At 37.6% G+C, this 21,758-nt stretch overlaps 1 long non-coding RNA gene across 1 annotated transcript; it reads right to left on the bottom strand.

The window, feature by feature from the left end:
* Window positions 1-4,891: 4,891 nt before the first annotated feature.
* Window positions 4,892-21,351, bottom strand: LOC141585532 (uncharacterized). Its single transcript, XR_012519079.1, has 4 exons — window positions 21,288-21,351; window positions 13,721-13,919; window positions 5,800-5,877; window positions 4,892-5,030 (listed from the first exon to the last, which is right to left on the bottom strand). It is a non-coding gene; the product is annotated as an uncharacterized LOC141585532 (long non-coding RNA).
* Window positions 21,352-21,758: the final 407 nt, after the last annotated feature.

Genomic DNA, 21,758 nt, shown 5'->3' with positions numbered 1-21,758 from the left:
GATGTTTTACATATATATATAATATATACAAAAGGCCAGGCATGGTGGCTCATGCCTGTAATCCCAGCACTTTGGGAGGCCGAGGTGGGTGGATCACAAGGTCAAGAGATCAAGATCATCCTGGCCAACATGGTAAAACCCCATCTCTACTAAAAAATACAAAAATTAGCTGGGCATAGTGGTGTGCGCCTATAGTCCCAGCTACACGGGAGGCTGAGGCAGGAGAATTGCTTTGAACCCAGGAGGTGGAGATTGCAGTGAGCCAAGATTGCGCCATTGCATTCCAGCCTGGCTCCTGGCGACAGCAAGACTCTGTCTCAAAAACAAAAACAAACAAACAAAAAAAAGTGTATATATATATATATATATATATATATATATATATATATATATACACACACACACACACACACACACACTAAAAATAATTTTATTAAAAGAATGGTGGTATACAAAGTCTGCAAGAAGTTTCCAAACACTTGAAAGAGATACTTTTCCAAACAGGAAAGAACAGGGGCATAGCTTCTGTGTAAGGCAAAGGGTATATCTTGAAATTTGGCTGATTGCAATTGCTTTGTCCTTCAGTCTAGACATTAAGGGTTCTCATTGCTTTACCACCAGCAGAATCTTTTCCAAAGGCAGTGGCTCTAATTATGCACCAATTAACCTTAATTAAGACAGTTCTTGTGTAACAGTGTACCCAGAGAGTTCACTAAACAAACAGCTTGACAAACACTGGCATTTAAAATCTTTTCCAAACATGTCACTTTCTTAATTAGGTAGTCAGGTTGCGAAAACTATATTCACAGACATTATTTGAGAAATTAGAGCCGGGAAGATGGAGCCAGTTCCTCTTCACACTCCTTAAATGCATTGGTTACAGCAGAACTTGCTGATAGAAATGCACCCATAAAGCAGCACCAGGAAGAACACAGCATTTGCTCCAGATGGGCAGCACAATGGCAGCAAATTACTAAAGTTAGTTTCATTTTTCAGGGAAAGATTAGAAAATAAAACGAGAAGTTTTATGGAAATATTGAAAGGACTTACTATTAATCTTTTTCCTGTTTGTGTTAAGCTGGAAGTCACACATACATTATATATTTAATAGAAAATGCTGACAAATTTGGTCTTTTAAACTCTGTCTTTGACAGCTTGATAATATTGGATCCTATGATTAAGAGATACCTATTTCTATTCATTCAAGTCATTATTTAGCATATTCAACAGATTTTTTACATTGAAACTGCAGTTATTTCATTTTTTGTTGCTTTTGTAAGTGAAATATTTTTTCAACATATTTAATTTTATCTTGAAATATTTTATTGAAAAATTTATCATACAAAAATGTAGAGAATAAGCATATATAGCATTTTAAAAATATATTACAGTACTTATATATTTTTATAACACCACCTTAACAAGAACATTAATATTCAGTTTAAATCCCCCTGCATTCTCTCCCTAATTGCACCCATTTTCTGCCTTCCAATTCAGAAGTCTTTTCTAAATCTGTGCTAACCATCTTCATTATATTTAGATGTGTATTCTGCACCTATGTGTATTATAAACATAAACTATGTGCAATTCTGTACATTTTTGGCATTTATATTAGTGGAATCATGCTGTAATATTTTTATTACTTAATTTTTTCTATTAAGGTACTTTTGACATTCATCCTAATATATGTAACTCAACTTTGTTTTCACTGCTGTAAGTTTTTCTGTCACATGACTATATCTTAAACCATATAATTATTCACTCTAATGACATAGAATATTTGGATTGTGTAGCAGGCAGAATTCTGGGATGTGCCTCAAAATAATCAAACCCTGGTGTACAGATACCTTCTCCCACTTACTGGATCACACAACAACCTAGGCGCTGCTGTGACGAGACTTTGCAGATGTAATTACAATCCCAAATCAGTGGATTTTAAGTTGAGAAGATGATCATAGATGGCCTAATCTATTCAGATGAATTCTTAAATAAAATCAGAGAGATTCAAACCAGGATATAGTCACATGGCAAGGAGTTGCTGGTATCCTCTAAAGCGGAGAGAGGTCCCCAGTCAACAGCCAGCAAGCAAATGAAAACTCCAATCACACAGTTGCAAGAAGCTGAATTCTGCCAACTGTATCACAGCAACTTGAGAGAGAACCCCAAGCTCTAGAAAGAAATAAACGCAGCCCAGCTAACAACTTGACTTCAGCCATGAGTAGCAAATGCAGCTAGGCTGAGCTCAGACTTCTGACCTCTAAGAAGTGTGAGATGATAAATGTTTTAAACCATGTAATCTGTGGTTATTGGTTAAGCAGCAAAGGGAAATCAATACAGGCCATTTTCATAATTGTGCTATTTTAGACAATGCTGCTCTTACCATTTTTGTACATGTTACCTGGTATACTTGTGCAGGAGTTGAAGTCATATACCTAGAAATAGAACAGAATTATGTAGTTACATGATACACACATTACTGGATAACCTCAAATATATTTTCCAAAGTAATTTCAATTTATACATCCACCAGCAGTCATGAGAGTTTCCTTTGCTTCATACACTTCCCCAAGCATGGGATTGGCAGGATTTAAGTATTTGCCAGACTAGTGACTGTAAAATAACATTTAATTGTTGGTTTTAATTTGCAATTCTCTGAAATATTAATGACACTGAGTGTTTTTTCATTGTCATGGCTTTTTTGCCACTTACATTTCTGCTCCTAAGAAATGCTTTTTCAAGGGACTTATCCTTATTGATTCACAGGAATGGTCAATTATTTCCTCACTAATCTGCTGAGCCTGTTTGAATTATATCAGTTCAGATTCCTGAGTCCACATTTGGTTATCTGTTATGTGCCTATGGTAGAATGTTTGTTTATTTCTATGACAATATCATACTTTATTGCTTTTATACCCACTTACCTATCTCTAATGCAGCTGGTCTTTATGGTTATTTGGAGCCCTTTGCTCTTCCAGATGCATTTTGGAGCAATCTTGTCAAATTTTATTTGACAAAACTAAAATACTATTTTAAAATAGTATTTATTTCAACTATATTGAATCTGTAAGTCAATTTGGGAACAAATGGCATCTGTAATACTGAGAGTGAATCTTTCTACTCATGGAATCAATATGTCTGTATATTTCATTTTCTTTAATGTCATTTTTTAAAGTTTTATAATTATTTACAAAAAAAACTTCCATGCCTTTTGTGAGTTGAAATCTTAGCTCATTAATGTTCAGCCTTCCTTTTTTTCTGGTATAACCCTTTGAGGCAATGATTTTCTCTCTAAGAACCATTATCTGTGTCACACAAATTTTAACAAATAGTAGTTCTGTTATTATTTAATGCAAATAAATTGTTAAACAAATAAAATCCTTTGTTTCTTCCCTTAGTCTATGCCAACATGTGAACGCCCCAAATGGGATTATTTTATGTGTTACGATCTTCTTTTTTTATGCTGGGCTTTGCTTCTGTTTCAGGGCTTTGCCTTCCATATGAGACTAGTGACGGGTCCAAAGGCCCGTCCACCAAGGAAATCTTTGATTGGTCTTTTGGCTGCAGGGATAATAGTTTACCTTTTTTTCATATCCTTTCTAAGCTTAATGATCATGCTAACTTCAGTAGATACACTTCCCAGCTACCAGTTACTGGACTAAGAAAATGCTGATCTTACCTTGACCATTCTACCTCTCTTGTTTCCACTATCAGTATCCTTTGATCTGTAAGTCCTTAGATTCTGTCTCCATGCACATAAGGTTAACATTATTTTCTTCCTAATCTTTTGGTCAAAAGATGGTGTCTTCTGGACAAAGCGGAAATGAAAGAAATGACCATTGCTGGAGGAATCAACAGGCCCGCTCCCCCTTTGCTGGGTCTGCCTGACAGGGATTTATCAGGCTTTTCTGTGAGAACATCAAAGGCTGTGGAGAGCTGAAGGAAAGTCACCTAATGCCTTTTAAATCCTTTATCTTTCTTTTCAAACCTGCAATGTGTGAGTATTCATTATACACAACTTGTATTCAAATTTATGCTATTCAAGCAAAAAAAAATTGTCTTTCATCAATTTTTAATTCTTTAAATATTTTCTAATCCTCTACATGTAGGTTAGAGTGAGCAGCCATTTGGAAGACTGGAATAATTTATCCTGATACAAAGACTTGGGCAAAGTATTTTTCACTGAAGTAATAAAAATACAATTGTAGAAACATAAACATAAAAAGGGAAAATATTAGGAAGATACAGAGGTTTCTGTGAAGTCTGTGGTCTGTGGGGTCCTAGGAGAATCTTAGAAACAAGAGTTGGAAATTATTGTGTTTGAGCTTGAAAGTCACTTTAAATCCCAATTATAAATTCTCAAGAGAGAGGACATCTATTGAGTGTGGCTTGGGATAGATGCCCATTCAGTGTCTAATCAATGATAGGTGAGGACACAGGGTATTGAAAGAACTTTTGAGATCAATTGCTTTATGCGAGGCCAACAATTCTTAGAGGGAAAAAAGGTAGCTCTTCATAAAGAAGAGAATTGGTCCTGCAGTAAAATCTTGGTAATTTCTGCCAGACTTTATAGGGAAAGGAAATGAGCTAAAAATGATTAGATATAATGTTATTCTATTTTATGACAGCAAATGGAAAGTTAAGATGGGGGATAATCAATTTGTCTTTAAAGAAAAGAAAAAAGGAACAAACTAGAGTTGATATCAAATCAAATGGAGTAAACACAATAAAAATATATGCATGCCCTTTGAAACAATAATTAAAGGTTTCTATTTTATTCATTACTGTACACATAGCACATGGTGCAGAGTTTGAGAGAACAGAGTTACTCAATACATGCGATGGGAAGGGAAGGAAAAAAAGAGAAGGGAGTCATATCCCTTACTTGAATTGACAGTGGGAAGCCATGTAGCGGAAAAAGGACAGGAGCAGTAAAAGGCAGGAGGGTTGACTGCTGGTATCAGGATCTGATTGGGGTTTCAAGAGCTCCACTGTAAAAGATTTTATTCCCAGAGAGAGATGGAGGGAAGAGTCTGTGAAACCAAGGAAATAGAAGGAATAAAATATGAGACAAGAATATTCCCAATAAAGACCCATTTCTTTCAGATGATATTTTTATTGAATAAGTACAAATTAGTTCTGTGTCCAAACAGACAGGTTTCAGTTGATAATATGTCTTTGCATAGGGTGGTCTCTTCAGAGTTTTGAAGGAAAAAGAAAATGTTCTTCATAGTATGTCTGTTCTGTTTAACTTCAACCTGAGTGGGAAAACTATCTCTAGCAAATGACAGCATCCTGAAAGTACTAAATTATCTCCAGTCTTCTTTGTAATGGGGGAGCTTTTCTTACCCATGTGAGCAGTTTTTGGCCTTGCCCTTCACACCACCACATTCCCTCTAGCTATTAAGGACCTCAATGTTGAGGTCAACCATAGTATGGATGTGCTTATAAATGTCACAGAATATTTACCTTGAGTAGGGGGTTCATTCATACCAGTCCATTCAGAACAGGTTAGGCAAGTCCCAAGACACGAGCGGCATCCTACTACTAAGACATCCTTGGGTGCTGTGCTGACAATTGTTGTGGGCCTTCCAGTACCCACAGTGAGAGATAAGCAACTACGCTTGCTCTTCCAGCTGGGAACATGCAGTGTTAACTCAAGATGGTGGTTCAATTTTCATGCATCTCTCAGCATTGGATACTAACAGTTCATGGCTCTCAGGGCTGATTGCTTATACTTTTTGGGGTTCCCTTGGGCCAGAACTCTTACCCCAACCTCCTATAAACCCATATATAACTCACCTCACCCAGGTGAGGCTCCTCTAGCTTGGTTCTTCCTGGGTTTTTGCTTCTTCAGAACTTAAAATTCTTCATCATTCCCTTGCAAATTCCAGAATAGCATAATTATAAATTCAGCGTTTATAATTCCTACTAAAGTATTGAATATTTTAACACTTGCTAATTTTTTTACCCATGAATATTATATGTAGAATGTAGAAAAAAAAAGAAAAACAGAACAAACAAGGGAAGTAGATTTATAAGAAATTGCATTGCCAATCAGTGATGATAAAGCAATGTTTTAGTTTTTATTTTAATTTTACATGTATTCTTATTTTTGTCAATTTAATTAATCTCATTTGAATAGAGTTTCCTTAAAGTCATCAGTTTCCATATTTGTTAGTTTTTCCCTAAAATTCTGCAGATTTTACTTTTGTTAGCCTCAGTCCTATGTTGTAAGTGCTTACAAGTTCAGAATTGGCATGATTTTTCATTGGCTTGTTTTTTATTGCTGTGGTTCATGATTACAGGGTGTCCCTTTTTATTCTAGTGATGTTGTTTTAAATTTTATTTTGCCAGACATTACTTTTCTTACACTAATTTTTTACTTAGTATTTGTTTTTCAAGTTTTTATCTTAAATCTTTCTATGTGTGTTTTTTTTTTCAGGTGTTTGTTTATCTTATAGAAGCAGCATATTTCAAATTCAATTTTATCAACTGTGATTGTTAATAGGCAAGTTTAAGTCATTTACATTTTCGGTGAGCCTAGTGGGGTTTATGTCTGTCACCTTATTGTTTTTGTGAGATGATCATGCTTTTTCTTTACTGCTTTTTCTTTACATGCTTCTCTTTCCCTGCTTTCTGTTTGGCTGGTAAAATTTCCTATTTTCTTTATTTGCTTTGCAATAAATGGTTTTGCTTATTTGTTTAATTCTGATTTCACAGCTGCCTCCTCTGGGGAGATTCTAACCTGGAGCTAGGCCCTCTTATAAGCAGCCATATTGGGAACATAGCAGATCCGTGCTCAGATCAGTGGCCAAAGCTCCTGATCATGCAGGTCTGTCTGTATGTCTAAGTTGCCACCCTTCTCAAGCTTCCACTCACTAGGTACTGTACCCCCAAGAAATGATTGGCAGAAGAATTTCCCCTACATGTCCTAAGTGAGGATGTTCACTCAGCCCCTAACATCTTCTGCAGAATACTATTAGTCCTCTGCCGGGAGCAACCCAAACCCTGGAGCTACTGCCTACTTCACATTCAAAGTGTAGCAAAGTCTTACCTCCTGCTCTGTTCACCATTTTTTTTTTCTATTCTGTTCCTTGACTGTGAAAATGATTGTCTTTTATTGAGTCCAGCCTTGTGTCTTTTTATGTATATTTTTCCCTCTTGCTGTGTAATTGGAGCAGAGATGCCATCTTGACCTGAAAACTCTGTGTTCTCCTTCTAATTCTATGATTATGGCCTAACCACTGCTCTGTCTCTCTCAAGCAAGCCCTTTTGATTTTCAAAAGACTGTTTTGGAAGTCAGAAACTTGAACATTGACTGTTTCTTCTTTTCATTTTCACTCTAATGATCCTCTTATCCTCAAAGCAATGTAGATTCCTCTAACTGAGAAGGGGAAAGGTCACAACAGAAAGGAAACAATAAAAAGCAAATGTTCAAAAATTACTATTTTGAGACATTTTCTCTGTATGTCCTTAATGAGGTATATGCTTCAAAGCTCAGGTTAAGCCATTTATGTGTTCATGGATTTAAACATAGACTATCCTAGAAGCAACTACTGACACTGAATTAACGTGGCTTATTGACTTCTAGCACCTTCTATTCCTTCTGCTGTGTCAGTCTGGAACATTTAAAACGATAAAGAGGATAATGGGACCTTCTGTAGGCCCTGTTGCCTGTGGGGAGGGAGGAGCAGGGAGGAATAAACTTTGCTATAATGGGAAAAGGAAGAGATGATAGAAGCAGATCTATCCCATGGCGACTGTGAACACAGGACTCCTTGTTGTCTGGGGTTAGATAAAGAGATGACACCCGAGTAACAAGATATGACACCTTCAAATAGGTGAGGAGAGTAAATGGCTTTGAAAAACTTCCTGACGCTTTAAAATACACCTGCTGAACTGCCACTGTGCTCATAACCAAGACCTACTCACTTTTCATTCTCTTTGGGTTGACCTCCCATGAAATTCTTTTCTCTTCTAGAACATGCTGAATGCTCAGATGAACAAGTTCTTCATGGACTTTAATGTCTGTGAAATGAGTCACACACATTATGGTACCCATGGATTATACAGGCCCATGGATCACTGAAGGCTTGACTAAGAAAAATTTTATCTCAATATATATTTTTAAAAGTAAGGATGTTGGAACAAAAGAGAACAAATATTAAAGCAAAGCATAAGCAAAATTTTTCCACTTTTTAAAATCATGTTTGGTGTATGATGTGGTGTTCAATTTTTTTTTTTTTGCACCAGCTCAGCTAGACTATACTATCTAGTCATTCAGTCAAACACTAATCTGAGTGTTACTATGAAGGTACACTGCAGATGAGACTAACACCTACAACCAGTTAACTGTAAGTAAAGGAGATTGTCTTTAGTGGTATGGGTGAGCCTCACCCAATCAGCTCAAGAGCCTTAGGAGCAGAAATGATGTTTCCATTAGAAAGAAAAAAATTTGCCTGTTATCTGCAGCTTCAGCTTGTACTCAAGAAATCTTGTCTGCCCTTCCTGACAGACACCTTGGATTTTAGCGTTGCCTAGCCAGCCCTCACAATTATGGTGCCCAACACCCTGCAATAATTTTTTGGATAATTTGTGTGTGTGTGTGTGTGTGTGTGTGTGTGTGTGTGTGTGTATCTTGCTAGTTCTGTTTCTCTTGTGGAATGCTGACTGATACAAATTTTTATACTAGAAGTGATTTGAGACAAACAAAACATTAAGAATGAGGTTCTAAATTGACTCTGAGTTTTTTAGAATTGGTTCTTTAGTTTGATTTGATTCAAAGATACTAGTGACTATTTCCAGTGGTAAAGCGGGCATTGATAATCCATGGCATGATATCACAGTAAAGATTTGCAAAATATCACCACAGGATACTTCTTATCAAATACCCACAAAAGTCAAGATTGTGGACAACAATGTATTTAATACTTCAAAATATTTCAAACTAAGGAGTATAATGGGATTGGCTAGTTGTTTCTAACTGCACTGGAGGAAATATAAAAGGAAATAATGCACTCGGGACTTCAAATTCCAAGCTCAAACTGTGTATAAGTTACTTGGAATGTTCTACATCTGTCCTGAAAGAAACCTCTATCTCTTATAGCTGCACAGTTGAGATTTCTGAAAACTAAACCCAGAGTGTCATCCTAAGAATGGCTAAATTATAATTCAAATTAAATTTCAGCCTCAGGGGTGTCTTCTGTTCAAATGAGGGCATTGACTGAGAAGCAATAGGCTTCTGAAAATTGGAATAGAGACATATGGGAAGATCTTAGGGAAGCTGGGGACACTGAACTCCTAAATTCTGCTGAGTGTTCTTTACTAGCAGAAGAGAGCATTCTATTACTAAAGAGGTTAACTTGCTTTGCCTGAAGAAGTCATAATAGCCTCTCCTGAAATAGCTGCTTTGAAAGACACTGCTGATCTCCCTCAGGATTCGCCCCCACCATTCTTCTTTGTCTCTAGACCTGCAACTAGACTTAAGTCCCAGCAGGTCCCAGAAGATGAGATACAAAGTGTGACTCAATATAAAGTACACTATACACTGAAAAAAAAGCATAATTTTCCCAAATTATAAAGACAGAAATTTGGGTAATATGTTTGTGAATGGATATTAAAGGTGTTGAATAACAGTGGAAGAAATATAAAGTTGAGGGACAGGTGCAGTGGCTCACACCTGTAATCCAGCACTTTGGGAGGCTGAGGTGAGTGGATCACAAGGTCAGGAGCTTAAGACCAGCCTGGCCAAGCTGGTGAAACCCTGTCTCTACTAAAAATTCAAAAAATTAGCCAGGCGTGATGGCATGTGCCTATAATCCCAGCTACTCGGGAGGCTGAAGAGCAGACAACAGAGCAAGACTCCATCTCAAAAAAAAAAAAAAGAAAAGAAAAGAAAAAAGAAATATATATAAAGTTGAGTCAGTCTGGATTTATTGATATTAACCCACTGAGCAGAGATTCTGCTAGTTGATCATCATGTTCCTAGGGAAAAAAAATGCAGATGAAAAATCTACTAATTCTTTCCTGCTTTGTATAAGTGGAAGAGTTCTAGGTTGACTAAACAGAAGTCTAATTTGAAACATGAAAACAGAGAATCATGTCAATTGATTCCAAGATTTGAGCCAATTTACAAACTCAAAGCATCCTGAATGAATGGGAGGCCCCTATCCTCTTCAGGAAAGACTCTACTCCACTGCCAAAAATCTGTGCATTTTTACTAAAATAGACATGCTAGATAGGAATCTGCTTTCCCTAAACACAATATTTCTGCCAAAACCATGGACTCATAAAATGGCTTATTCAAAATTATGATATTCCATATAACATGCTTCTGATCAAGGAACTCATTTCATGGCAAATGAAGTATGCAGCAGAGGTCTCAGGATCATGAAATTCATCATAGTCCCTGTAATCCTGAAGCAGTTGGCTTGGATGAACAGTAAAATGGTCTTTTGAAGATTCAGATAGAGTCTAATCTACTGGCTGTATTTTGCAGTCAGTGTCTAAATTAGCATTCAGTATATGGTGGCAATTCTCCCATAGCCAGGATTCACAGGTCCAGGGATCAAGGAGTGGAAACGGGAGTAACATGACTCCCATTACTACCGTTATCACTGCTAGTGGACCACTAGCAAAAGCTTTCCCTTCTATCCCCATGACTTTATGCTCTGCTGGTTTAGAAGTCTTACTTCCGAAGAGTGGAATTCTTCTATTAAGAGACAATGATTCTATTGAAGCAGAAGTCAAGACTACCACATGGCAGCTTTGGACTCTGCATGCCTCTGAATCAACAAGCAAAGAAGAATGTTGCTTGCTGACTTGGCTGATTAATCTTGATTACCAAGGACATTGGATTTCTATAATACAAGGATAGTAAGAAGGCATATGTCTGGAATACAGAAGATCCTTCAGAGTGCGTCTTAGTACTACCATGCCCTGAGACAAGAGTCAATGGAAAACTACAACATCCCAATTAAAGCAGGACTGCTAATGACCCACATCCTTCAGAAATAAAGATTTGCATCACTTTACCAGGCAAAGAACCTGACTAGCTGAGGTGTTTGCTGAGGGCAAAGAGAATATGGTAATGAGAAAAGGTACTTAAAATACTAGCTATGTGACAGAAACCATGTGACCAATTGCAGAAAATATGACTTTTATAGTTGTATTTCTTCCTATTTTGTTATGTAAATGTGTGTATGTATATCTGTGGGAAATATCGTTGTTTTTTTTTTCTTACCCCTTATCATATAACATAAGATGTGTAACAGCCAACTTTATATCACTGTATTTAAGTTACAGGTATCATGGAAAAGAATAAACATTACCCAAGGAATTTGTATCTTACTCTGGAGAAATAGTTATTTTCAGTTGTATGCAGAATAGTTGCATTATGTTAGATAGAAGCATGTCTCTGTTGTTGTTTTCAAAATATTAAATATGATTTAAAGAGATGTGGATGGACACCAAGTTGACAAGGGAAGGACTGTGATGGTCAGTTTTATATGCTTAACTTAGCTAGGTTATAGTCCCCAGTTATTCAATCAGACACTAACCTGGCTCTACCTAATACAGATGGGCAAAGAAAAAAAGAAAACCAAGTACTAAAATTTTTTGCTTTCCCTTCTATAAAAGCATTAGTTTTCTAAAAGAAGGGTAATATACAATACTGATTAATAGTAGATGCTTTATGTATATGGTCTTATATAATCTTTACTATGACCTGTGAGGATGAGTAATGGGAACACAGAGGGTAAAACCTAACTTGAAGTCTTTCAAGTAATAAGTTCAAGGTCAGGATTTAAACTCAGGTTATCCAACTCCAAAATGCAACCTTTTCCCACTGAGATCGTGGATTCCCCTAACTATAACTATAGATTCCATCGATATTTGGCCACAAGGTGTGATTCTATGCAGACCGTCGTAACCTCAGGCTCCAGTCTTGTCTTTTATGATTCCAGATCTTATTTATAGCAAATAGAATTGTTTTTGTTTTCTGTACCAAGTACTTTTTTTCAATAGTGATAGGTTTTTATTTTTAATTGTCAGTTTTATTTTTGAACTCTTGCTGCAGGGAGTTGGCATAGTTTAAGGATAAAAAAGAATTAAAGACACAGCCCAGACATTCTTTCATTCATTGGTTGTAGAGTTGGGCAAATCACTTAAGTTCCATGGGCCTCCATTTTATTCCTAAATTATTTTTTAAAATGAACAATAATAAAACATAGCAATCTTTAAATTGTTCACAAAATTTTTACAAGGATTTTTTTAGATACCATAATTGAAGCTAATGTATAAATTTAAGAATTGAATTTAATATTTATCTTTCCTATTGACATACTATAAACTGCTTGATGGTGAGTTCTGCATCTCTCATTTTGTGCAAAGTAGTCACACAATGAGTATGGATTCATTTGGAGAAACAGTAGGGGTTGACTTGCATCAATATTAGATTATAAACTATATAAAGGTGGTGGTTATGTGTGGTTTTGATACTGTTATATCTCCACTATCCACTATTAGTTTGGCACACAATAAAAATGAATGGCCATTGAAATGGCATAATGGCATACTTATGCAGTAGATTAATTTCCAGGGCTTTTCAGTGATGGATGTTGGGAAAGTAACTTTGCTGTTTTGTCTATAACTTCCCTTTTCCTCACCGTCCCTCTCAAGCTTTCACAATTGTGTTCATCATTAAATATGTGTCCTTTCCTTACTGCCCATCTTTCCCTTCCTCCTCCTCCTCAGAGTGTGCTCTCAGATGTTACCAGAGTCACAAGACTATAGGTTATAAAAGTTTGAAATCCCTATTGACTCTGCTCTCCTTTCCATCCCCAGAGAGTTCAAATATTAATATCTATTCATTTTCTATCATCTAGGAGATGTGAAGATGACTTGTTGAGAAAGCAATACATAGTTCAAATTATTGTCATGTCAATTAAGTATCAGTAACAAAATCCCATTACATACTTACAAAATGAGGGGAAGAGAGCCTTTAATTTTTAAGTCTCAATTTTTTGCCTACTAAATTAAGTTTTAGTAGAAAAATATTCAAAAAGGTCTAAAACAGTAAAGTTAAATATAGTCAGACATTTTTCTGGTAACATTCTTTTAAGAGGTATACAAGGACTTAGATACTTTGTCACTAGTAATTTTCGGTCACCTCTGTTCATCTCTGCTCTTTTCCAGTGCCTTCCACCTTACAACTTGAACTCTTGGGCAGCAAAGGATTGAGACAGAGCTACTCAGTGAATGGTATCCACATTATGTTCCCTAGAACTCTTTTGCTGCCAACCCATGTACTCCAGTCAAGATGAAAGAAAGGGAGGGGAGGGGAAGAGACAGGAGGGGAGGGGAGGGGAGGGGAGAGGAGGGGAGAGGAAGGGGAGGGAAAGGAGGGGAGGGGAGGTGAGGAGATAAAGAAGTAGGAGAAGTATTTAATTTTTATGAATATGTTCATTCAGTATTTAGTGGTAAGGGAAGAGGTTTCCACAAAATTCTAAAATGCTAAGACATTAATTACTCATCCTAATACTCAATATGCTTCTATGTTAAAATAATCATTTTGAAAAGGAGGACGCAGGAAACAAACAGGCTTTGTAGCAAATTAATTTGGGAATGGTGGTTCTTTTCCTTTCCTTTCTTAGTTTTTAATATAAATACCCCATGACTCCTGGAATAGTTGGATAAGAACCCACTCCCCATCAATAATTACCTAATGAGCCATGGAGCATGCTCTCTCTTCTCCTCTCCTCTCCTCTCCTCTCCTCTTCCTCTCTCTCTCTCTCTCTCTCTCTCTCTCTCTCTCTCTCTCTCTCTCTCTGCCAAGTACTCTGGGAGAACAATGTAGGGTAGAGAATCACTGGCCCAGATGACTGGTTCCTGGGAAATGAATCCAGGCTGTTGAGGTGCTCCTGGAACGAAAGAGAATGAAACATGAGCCTAAGAAGGTTAGATTTCACTCTGGAGAAAATCCAAGAGTGGTTCTAGGACCTTTTCACCATTCAGTCTCTAGGTTTGCCAAACAGACGCTATGGGGTCCTCCTCTCTTGTGTTAATAAGCTAGACCCCAAGCAGTGAAACTGCTGCTATAGAACGAAGGAGATATCCAAACACACTCTGTTCTAAATCCATATTCCTGATGGCTGAAGGCACCAAAGCTAGAAGCAGTGTCTTCTGGCTTAAACTTCAGGCTCTTGTCCCTGGACACATGACACTTCCAGCAATGCTGCCGGCTTGCAGAGGCTCATGGCAATCGGATCCTCTTTCTGAACCTGAGTTATCTCACCTATAAAAACTGAGTACCAGATACAAAACTTATAGATCATTATTATATGAAGGCTTTAATATTGGCCAAAGAAAAGCCTGAGGAATTATTTTTTCCCAGCATATTTACTTTATCTGGGCGTGGAGTGGGTTGGGATTGAGGGTAGGAGTACCAGGATATTCCTCTGCCTGACTCCAGGGGGCAGCAGCTACTCGGGTAAAGGGAGGTCAATGAGACAACATCCAGGGGATGAAGGGTCACCTTAGTTCTCTTAAACCGTGACGTAAAGAGACAGATCCACCAAAATGGACTTTTTAAAAGAATCATAAAATCCTCAGAAGTCATGCCCCATTTCTTAAGAAACTATGGCTCCCAACAGATCCTCAGAACATGAAAATCATTGGTGAAAGGATAGTATTTCTCCTGAAGGGTTTTCCTTAGATTTTCCTGGATAGGTTTTTGGTGAGAGCAGATTTATTTTTAACAAATGAACACACATGGCATCCTCTTTCTTGATGACAAGGACTTTTTATTTTTCCAAAATGTGCCTGGCAAGCCCCGGAGCCAGAGAAACAAGACTGGCAAGGCTGATGTTACACAATTCATTGCAAGTGATAGCCGAGGCTGGTCTGGTTTCCAGACGCCTCCTGATTCAACAGGGATGTGTTGCTTTGGCACTCAGAGTTTCTAACATAGATGTAGCAAATCTGCATCTTCACTCTACTTTTCCATCTTATTAGAAGGAAGGAAGGAAGGAAGGAAGAAAGAAAGGAAGCTTAATAGCAGAGGACTTGGAGAATTCTCACAGAATTGCCAGCTTTCTTTTTTTCCTTTTTTTCCTGTGTGACTTTGACCCTGGTGCTTGTGGCAGAAGCCTTTGAAATTCTTGAAGCTAGGAAGCTATGGTTTCTGAAGGAATGAATATGCACGGCACACATAATCTACAATTTATTAGCCTGCTTCACTGGTCATTATTGAGATTTGATTGTAATGCTTAGTGGCGTTAACATCCTTTCCACATCTCCCTAACAACATTTATGGTCAGTAATAATATTAGTTCAGTGCTTGAGCTGTGCTCTGACGAATGAATCTGCTAGAGCTCATCTTGCCTCATTACTTCTAACAGGGCTCCTGTAGTCATGTCACACTCCAGTGACATGCTAGACAGAACGACATCTTTTAAATATTATCTCTGACATATTTCATTTGAAATGCTAGCCTTTCAATTAGTGCTCTGCACCAGGAAGTGACAGATACTGGAAGAAGCATTGCTTCTCTAGATGAACGTAGTGATAGTAGGGTGTCACAATAATGTAGGGGGACCAGAGAAGACTCCCGTGCACAACTCCACAAAAGCCTCTGAAATGTTTCCTCAGCTCAGGTGGACATTGTTGGTGCTCTGTTTGGATGTCCTCATATCCCTGTTATTGGCATTGTGCACCTGTTTGCCCAGTTTCTGCTTGCTTTGGTACTAATGGCTGCCTTCTGCTCCCATGGGCACTGTACCTGCACACAGCCTGACTCTCACAGGAGCCCAGAGCTAGTGACTGACTGGTACAAGACTGGAAAAGACTGGCTCCTCTGCTTTAAGGCTGGGAAAACTCTGGGGTGTAATTTATGCTCCAGAGCCCCCAGCAGAAGCAAGCGAAGGTTGAGGTTTCACTTGAAATGACACTTTCACTTGGCTTATTCCCTTTCTTTTTCCTGCTTCCCACAATCCCTTATTGCCTGTTCCAGGGGATCCTTGCTTAAAAAAAAAAATCACTTGCCTTGAAGGTTTGGTTCAGGGGCCGTTTTGGGGATAACATGGTATCAGATGCATCAGGCAGGATCTTGAATCTCAAGCTGCGTGGAAGCCTTATAACCATTCTGCTTCTGAATTTGCTCCCCTGCCGCGGGAACATCTCCTAGCAGCATAAACTGTATATTCTCCCCAAACACCCATCTCCCTCTTTCACCTCCAGAATTGCTCCTGGAGGCAGGAGCTATTCCAGCAGCTTGGGTCTTTTATACAGGACAGCAGAAAGGGAATCAACACTTGTTTTTTCTTTTTTTTTTTTTTTAAGAAAAGGGGTCTTGCCCCATCCCAGGCTGGAGTGCAGTGGTGCAATCATAGCTCACGTCTTCAAACTCCTCAAGCGAACCTCCTGCCTCTGTCTGCTGTGTAGCTGGAACTACAGGCATGCACCATCAAGCCCTCAACACATTTTTAATTGCTTACTATTGTCATTAGTATTCATATTTCCAACTTATCTTCTCACCAACCATTTCAAGTTTTATTAATAGATCCATTTTACAGTTAAAGAAACTGTAGTTCAGAAAGTTTATGAACAAATCCCACACCAAAAATATGTAGCTTTTAACCCAGGCTTTCAACTCCAAGTCCACTGAATTTTTCACATATTGTGCTACAATGGCCCCACTGGCAACCAGGTCAAGCTGTTCCCAATTAAATATAAGTAATGCTTAGGTAAGGTCACATCATGATCATGTTTGCAGTATGACAGAGACAAGTCTACTCCAAAACCACAACTAGATACCCTTGTTTGATTAATGTGAGTAACTAGTGGTTTTGTTGTTGTTTTTGCCAGTGACAACCTTAGCTTCACTTTAATTTTTCTGCCTCCTAGATGAAATTTGTCCTAATTTCTTGACAGCATCTAATCTAGAACCAAGCCCCTGCTTTCTTAATTTCTCCTTAAATTCATCCAAAGCCCAAACAAACTCCATCAGAAGCCTCCCTCCAGTCTCCTTACTGAGATTCTCCCAGGTTTCCTCTGAGTTCTGTTCTCCCTTTGCTGCAGCAAACTAATAAACCTAACTTTGCTGACTTCAGGTATGTTCCTGATGGTTTCATCATCCAGGTTTCATCACCTCCTCAATTTGTTTTCCAAAATAATTTTGCATAAGATCAACTATGCTATTGATTAGCACCATATTTTATGAAATGTTAGCCCCTATTCATTGTAAAATATAAATGTACTGATAAAACCTTTAAAAATATATACTTCCAATTAAACTATGTTGAAATACCTTTATGTTAGTCCTGTGCAATGCACAAATCAGTCACATCAGCTTATCAGTTATTTATTTTTTACATATTTCAAAGGATGTGACTGTTTCTCTTGAGTTCAGTTGCACTGGTTGGCATGGGATAATGTTTTTGTTTGTTCCTTGGTAACTAAACCTAACTGCTTTACCTGTGAGTAGTTCCCTTTCTTATTAACATAAAGCACTGGTGTAGCTTTGCATGAAAATATGAGATTGCATTCATTCCTCCAACATCAAACATATGTTTCATTAATATCAAATTAATACCCCAACATCCTTCTGCATTTCTGCCTTCAAGATATTTTAAGGCCAAATTATTGATGGCAATTAAACAGAACCCAGATAGTAAGAACATTGTATATAAAACAAATGAAGTGGTAACCAAGGTTTTGTAAACATAAGTAATGCTACTAGGTTCTGACTTTCACCTGACCCAAAGGGATAGTAAAGGGCAACATCCATCCTGATTTTGGCGATAGTAAAGTGTGGAACGGCATTTACTTCAATATCAATGAAGTATGTGAATGTGATTGCAATTAGTTTTTATCTGAAATAGAATTTTTCTTCATATTGCTTTGCAAATATAAAATAGAATAAACTTAGTAAAGGAGCAGAAACAAATAAAAATGGAATTAACCTTTCTCCCAACTAAAGGAAACATGAAAACATGTTTTTGTTCTTTTGGAAAAAGAAAAAAATACATTTGCATCTAGAGAGACAGAATGTTTCTAGGTACTCTATCTAAATAGTAATGTTGGTAATATTCTCTACTGCTTTTCAATGCATATTTAATTATGCTACCTGAAAAAAAAATGTACTCTGAATAAATGATCTAATTCCAGTGTTCCATGTACAAAGAGAGATGAGAAAGGGAAATATTCCATGTACACACACAGGTGAGAAAGGGAGACAATAGGTTTGGATGGAATAGAGCTTCCTTTGATTCCATTCCATGCCAGAAGTCATGCTTATAAGACATTGTCCACCCTCATCCCAACCCTAGTGATCCCTTCTGGGTGACCTAGTCATTACTTCTAAATGATCAAATCTTGGCAAGTGTGATATTAGGAATTGGTGCCCCACCGAGAACCTTTTTAATGGGCCATTTTACCCATCCCCCAGCTGCCATATTGACTGCTACCGGCTCAGAGTTGTCCCCTACTTTAATTGACCTTGGACAACTAAAGTCATTTCCCTTGTAGGCATGTAGGGAGGGAGGGAGGGAGGTAAGTAGAGTATTCATCCCTGGGATTCCTACTCCCTGGGAATGGTCTGCAGTTCATTATTTCAGCCCCTGACATTAGATGTAAATTGGCTATTCTTTACCTCAAGGTGGGAATTATTCTGTGGTACAATTCATACTCCAGAGATCTCCATGAGGTCAGGCGTGAAATTAGGTTCACATCTTTACTTAACCCATTTACCTACCTTACCCTATTGAATTCACATTCCATGCCCATGTTTCCCCTAAAGGAACCCCACTCTTACCCTCACCTCAATAAATCACCTGCCCAAGAATCCTCACCTCCAGCTCCAGGATCAAAGAAACCTAAACCAAGGAAGCTCTGTCTCAAGGGTATTTTTATATTGAATCTGTTCCTTTCTCTCTCTCTCCATATGCAGTCAGTTCTACTCATAGAACCCAAATCAGAAAAACAAACCTGGCTTTGCCTTAGCTAAGTTATCTCTTCATCTGCTACTACTCCTGTCTCATGAAGGGAGGAGAAAGAAAACTTCAAACTGCATCCTCTACCCATCCACCCCAGAGTAAGGAAATAAAGAGATAGAGACTTCTCAGCCATTGACCAGTGATAATTTCAGAGCTTATGAAGAAAACCTTAAGGAAAGTATTTTTTGAAGTCTTGGAACTTCTGACATTAGTCCATCCCCTTAGTAAGCTTTATTCTCATAAACGTGGTTTTAGAAGGTTTTCTTTGGATTCCATCATCTCTCCATCTATTGTCCTTTGTCCTAAGCCAGCTGTGCTGTAATTGGCAGATTTACCCGTGCAAAACTCAATTCCCTCTACAACTCTTTCCCTCCTCACTGTGCTTATTTTTCCTAAATTCCTTCTTTTTCCACACTCATCCATGAGATGGATGATTGCTTTTTATCTGGGCAGTTCTTCTGAAAACAATGGCCTCAAAAAATTGAATAAAAATGTCTCTATGTTGGAGAAAAAATAAAAAAGAAATATTCTTTTGAATGGAAGATCTGAAAATTTCTTGGCCGTAATATTTCTTAAATTTATGCTAATTTTCTCCCTCCCCTAATACTTTCTTTCCATCACAAAAATACTTCATTTATTTATTTATTTATTGCTGGTGATTTAATTATCACTGTATCGCAGTCCCTTAATAGATGTGTTCACATCAAATTACTCAGTTTAATTCCTTCAGGTTTTTACTCCTTAAATTCTTCCATTCTGTTCCTTTCATGTAGTTTATGTAGACATGTTTATCTTTTTTAATATTCAGTTCCTGATTTATAGGTCTCAAACTCTTTTAGAAAATGTATATAAAATATAAATATAAAAAATAAAAGATCAGAAAACAGTTCTCTAAAACCCGCTGTCTATATAGAGTTTCTTTTGATCCCACTAGTCTGGCTTCTTTTTGATTTTGTAAAGGACAGAAATTTTGGTAATATCTTAAAGTCCTAAATTAAACAGAAGGGTGATCAATTGGTAAGTCATAATGAAATGATTGTCCCTGAACTCAGATTTATTTGCATTGGGGATCATAGCCTCTTTCCAACCTTCCTGCCATGTTTCTATGGCATCTGACTCCTTTTGCTTTCCACATATCCCCAAAGAATCAAGAGGGCACTAGGTGAGAGTTTAAATCAGGAGTCAAACATTTTCTGTAAAAGGCCACACAGTAAGAACTTTAGGCTTTGCTAATTGTGCGGTCTCTGTCATACTACTCAACCCTGTGCTTTGGTACAAAAGCAGCTATAGACAATATGTAAACAAATGGGGCTTTTTGCATTCCAATAAAACTTTATTTACAAAAATGGGCCATAGGTTGGATTTAGACAGTGGGCCATAGTTTGCTGACTCTTGAGTTAAAAGATAAGAGGACTCTGATATCTAAAAATATATACATTTGGGCTGCTATAGTTATGAATAGAGATTTTAGAGATACAGAGAGACACAGAAATACAAAAGAAAGGTCTTGAAATTTATCCATTAATTTAATATTATTGTTTAAGGGAATTCTCTAATTAAATAGAAATAATTTTGCCTTTGTATATTTTCTCTTCTGTGGTCTGTTAATATTTTACGCAAGAATTCTGTTTTAAAGAAAAGATTTGATACATTCATACTAAGGTGAGAAAGGCTAATTATCTTTCCCAAAGTCATTTGCAGTTTAACAGAGGCTAATGCTGCTTTCTATAATCTGGATCAGTGAAGGGGGAGGGAACTAACAAACTAACAGTTGTTTGGCACTTACTAGGTTCCAGTTCCTGGATGTCAATAACACCATTTTTTTTTTTAGATGGAGTCTTGCTCTGTCACCCAGGCTGGAATGCAGTGGTGTGATCTTGGCTCACTGCAACCTCCACCTCCCAGGTTCTCCTGCCTCAGCCCCCAAGTAGCTGGACTACAGGTGTGTGCCACCATGCCTGGCTAACTTTTTTATATTTTTAGTAGAAATGGGTTTTCACCATGTTAGCCAGGCTGGTCTCGAACTCCTGACCTCAGGCAATCTGCCCACCTCAGCCTTCCAAAGTGCTGGGATTACAGGCATGAACCATGGTGCCTGGCCCATGTCATATTCTTATTCTCAGTAACCCTGTGAGATACAAAATACTATGATGTCAACTTTAAAGATATGGAAACTGAGACTTAGAGTAATTGAGTAACTTGGTGAGAGACAATCAGTTGATAAGTTGCAGAACTGAAGCTCAATCCTAATATTCTCTTTTCCCAAAATCTGTTCCATACCCTCAATGGTCCTACCTTCTTTTGCAGTGGATCCAAAAAGACCCTGAGATCCCAGTCTCCTTGGAGAATCTGCTGCAAGCTACAGGTGAAAAAAAGAAAAAGAAAAGAAAAAAATTCCTATGAATTTTGTACACAATTAATTTCAGGAACTTCACACAAGTGTGCATGAAATGTCAAAGGCTACACAAATCTCTACAGGTCTCATCTTCTAGAGATATATTTCTCCTGAAAGTCTCCTTAGAAGCTTGGAATCATGCCACACAGCAGCTGCCTATGACCCTTAGACTCAGCACTTTATTCCAGGTGGCCTTGAGATGCCAGATCAGCCCTGAAGTTATGTTGAATGGAGAAAAGGAGAGTGAGACAGGAAAAATTGCTTATAAAAATTAGATTTTTTAAATGTTTTTTCATTTATTATGCATTTCCCATGTGCCAGACAGTAGTTTCAAGTTTTAGATGCATGACCAGGAGGTACATTTATTATTA

The sequence above is a fragment of the Saimiri boliviensis genome, chromosome 9 (assembly GCF_048565385.1).
Source record: "Saimiri boliviensis isolate mSaiBol1 chromosome 9, mSaiBol1.pri, whole genome shotgun sequence".
NCBI classification, from domain to species: Eukaryota; Metazoa; Chordata; class Mammalia; order Primates; family Cebidae; genus Saimiri; species Saimiri boliviensis.
The sequence above is the reverse complement of the archived record's forward strand: the minus strand, read 5'-3'. Positions and strand labels throughout refer to the sequence as shown.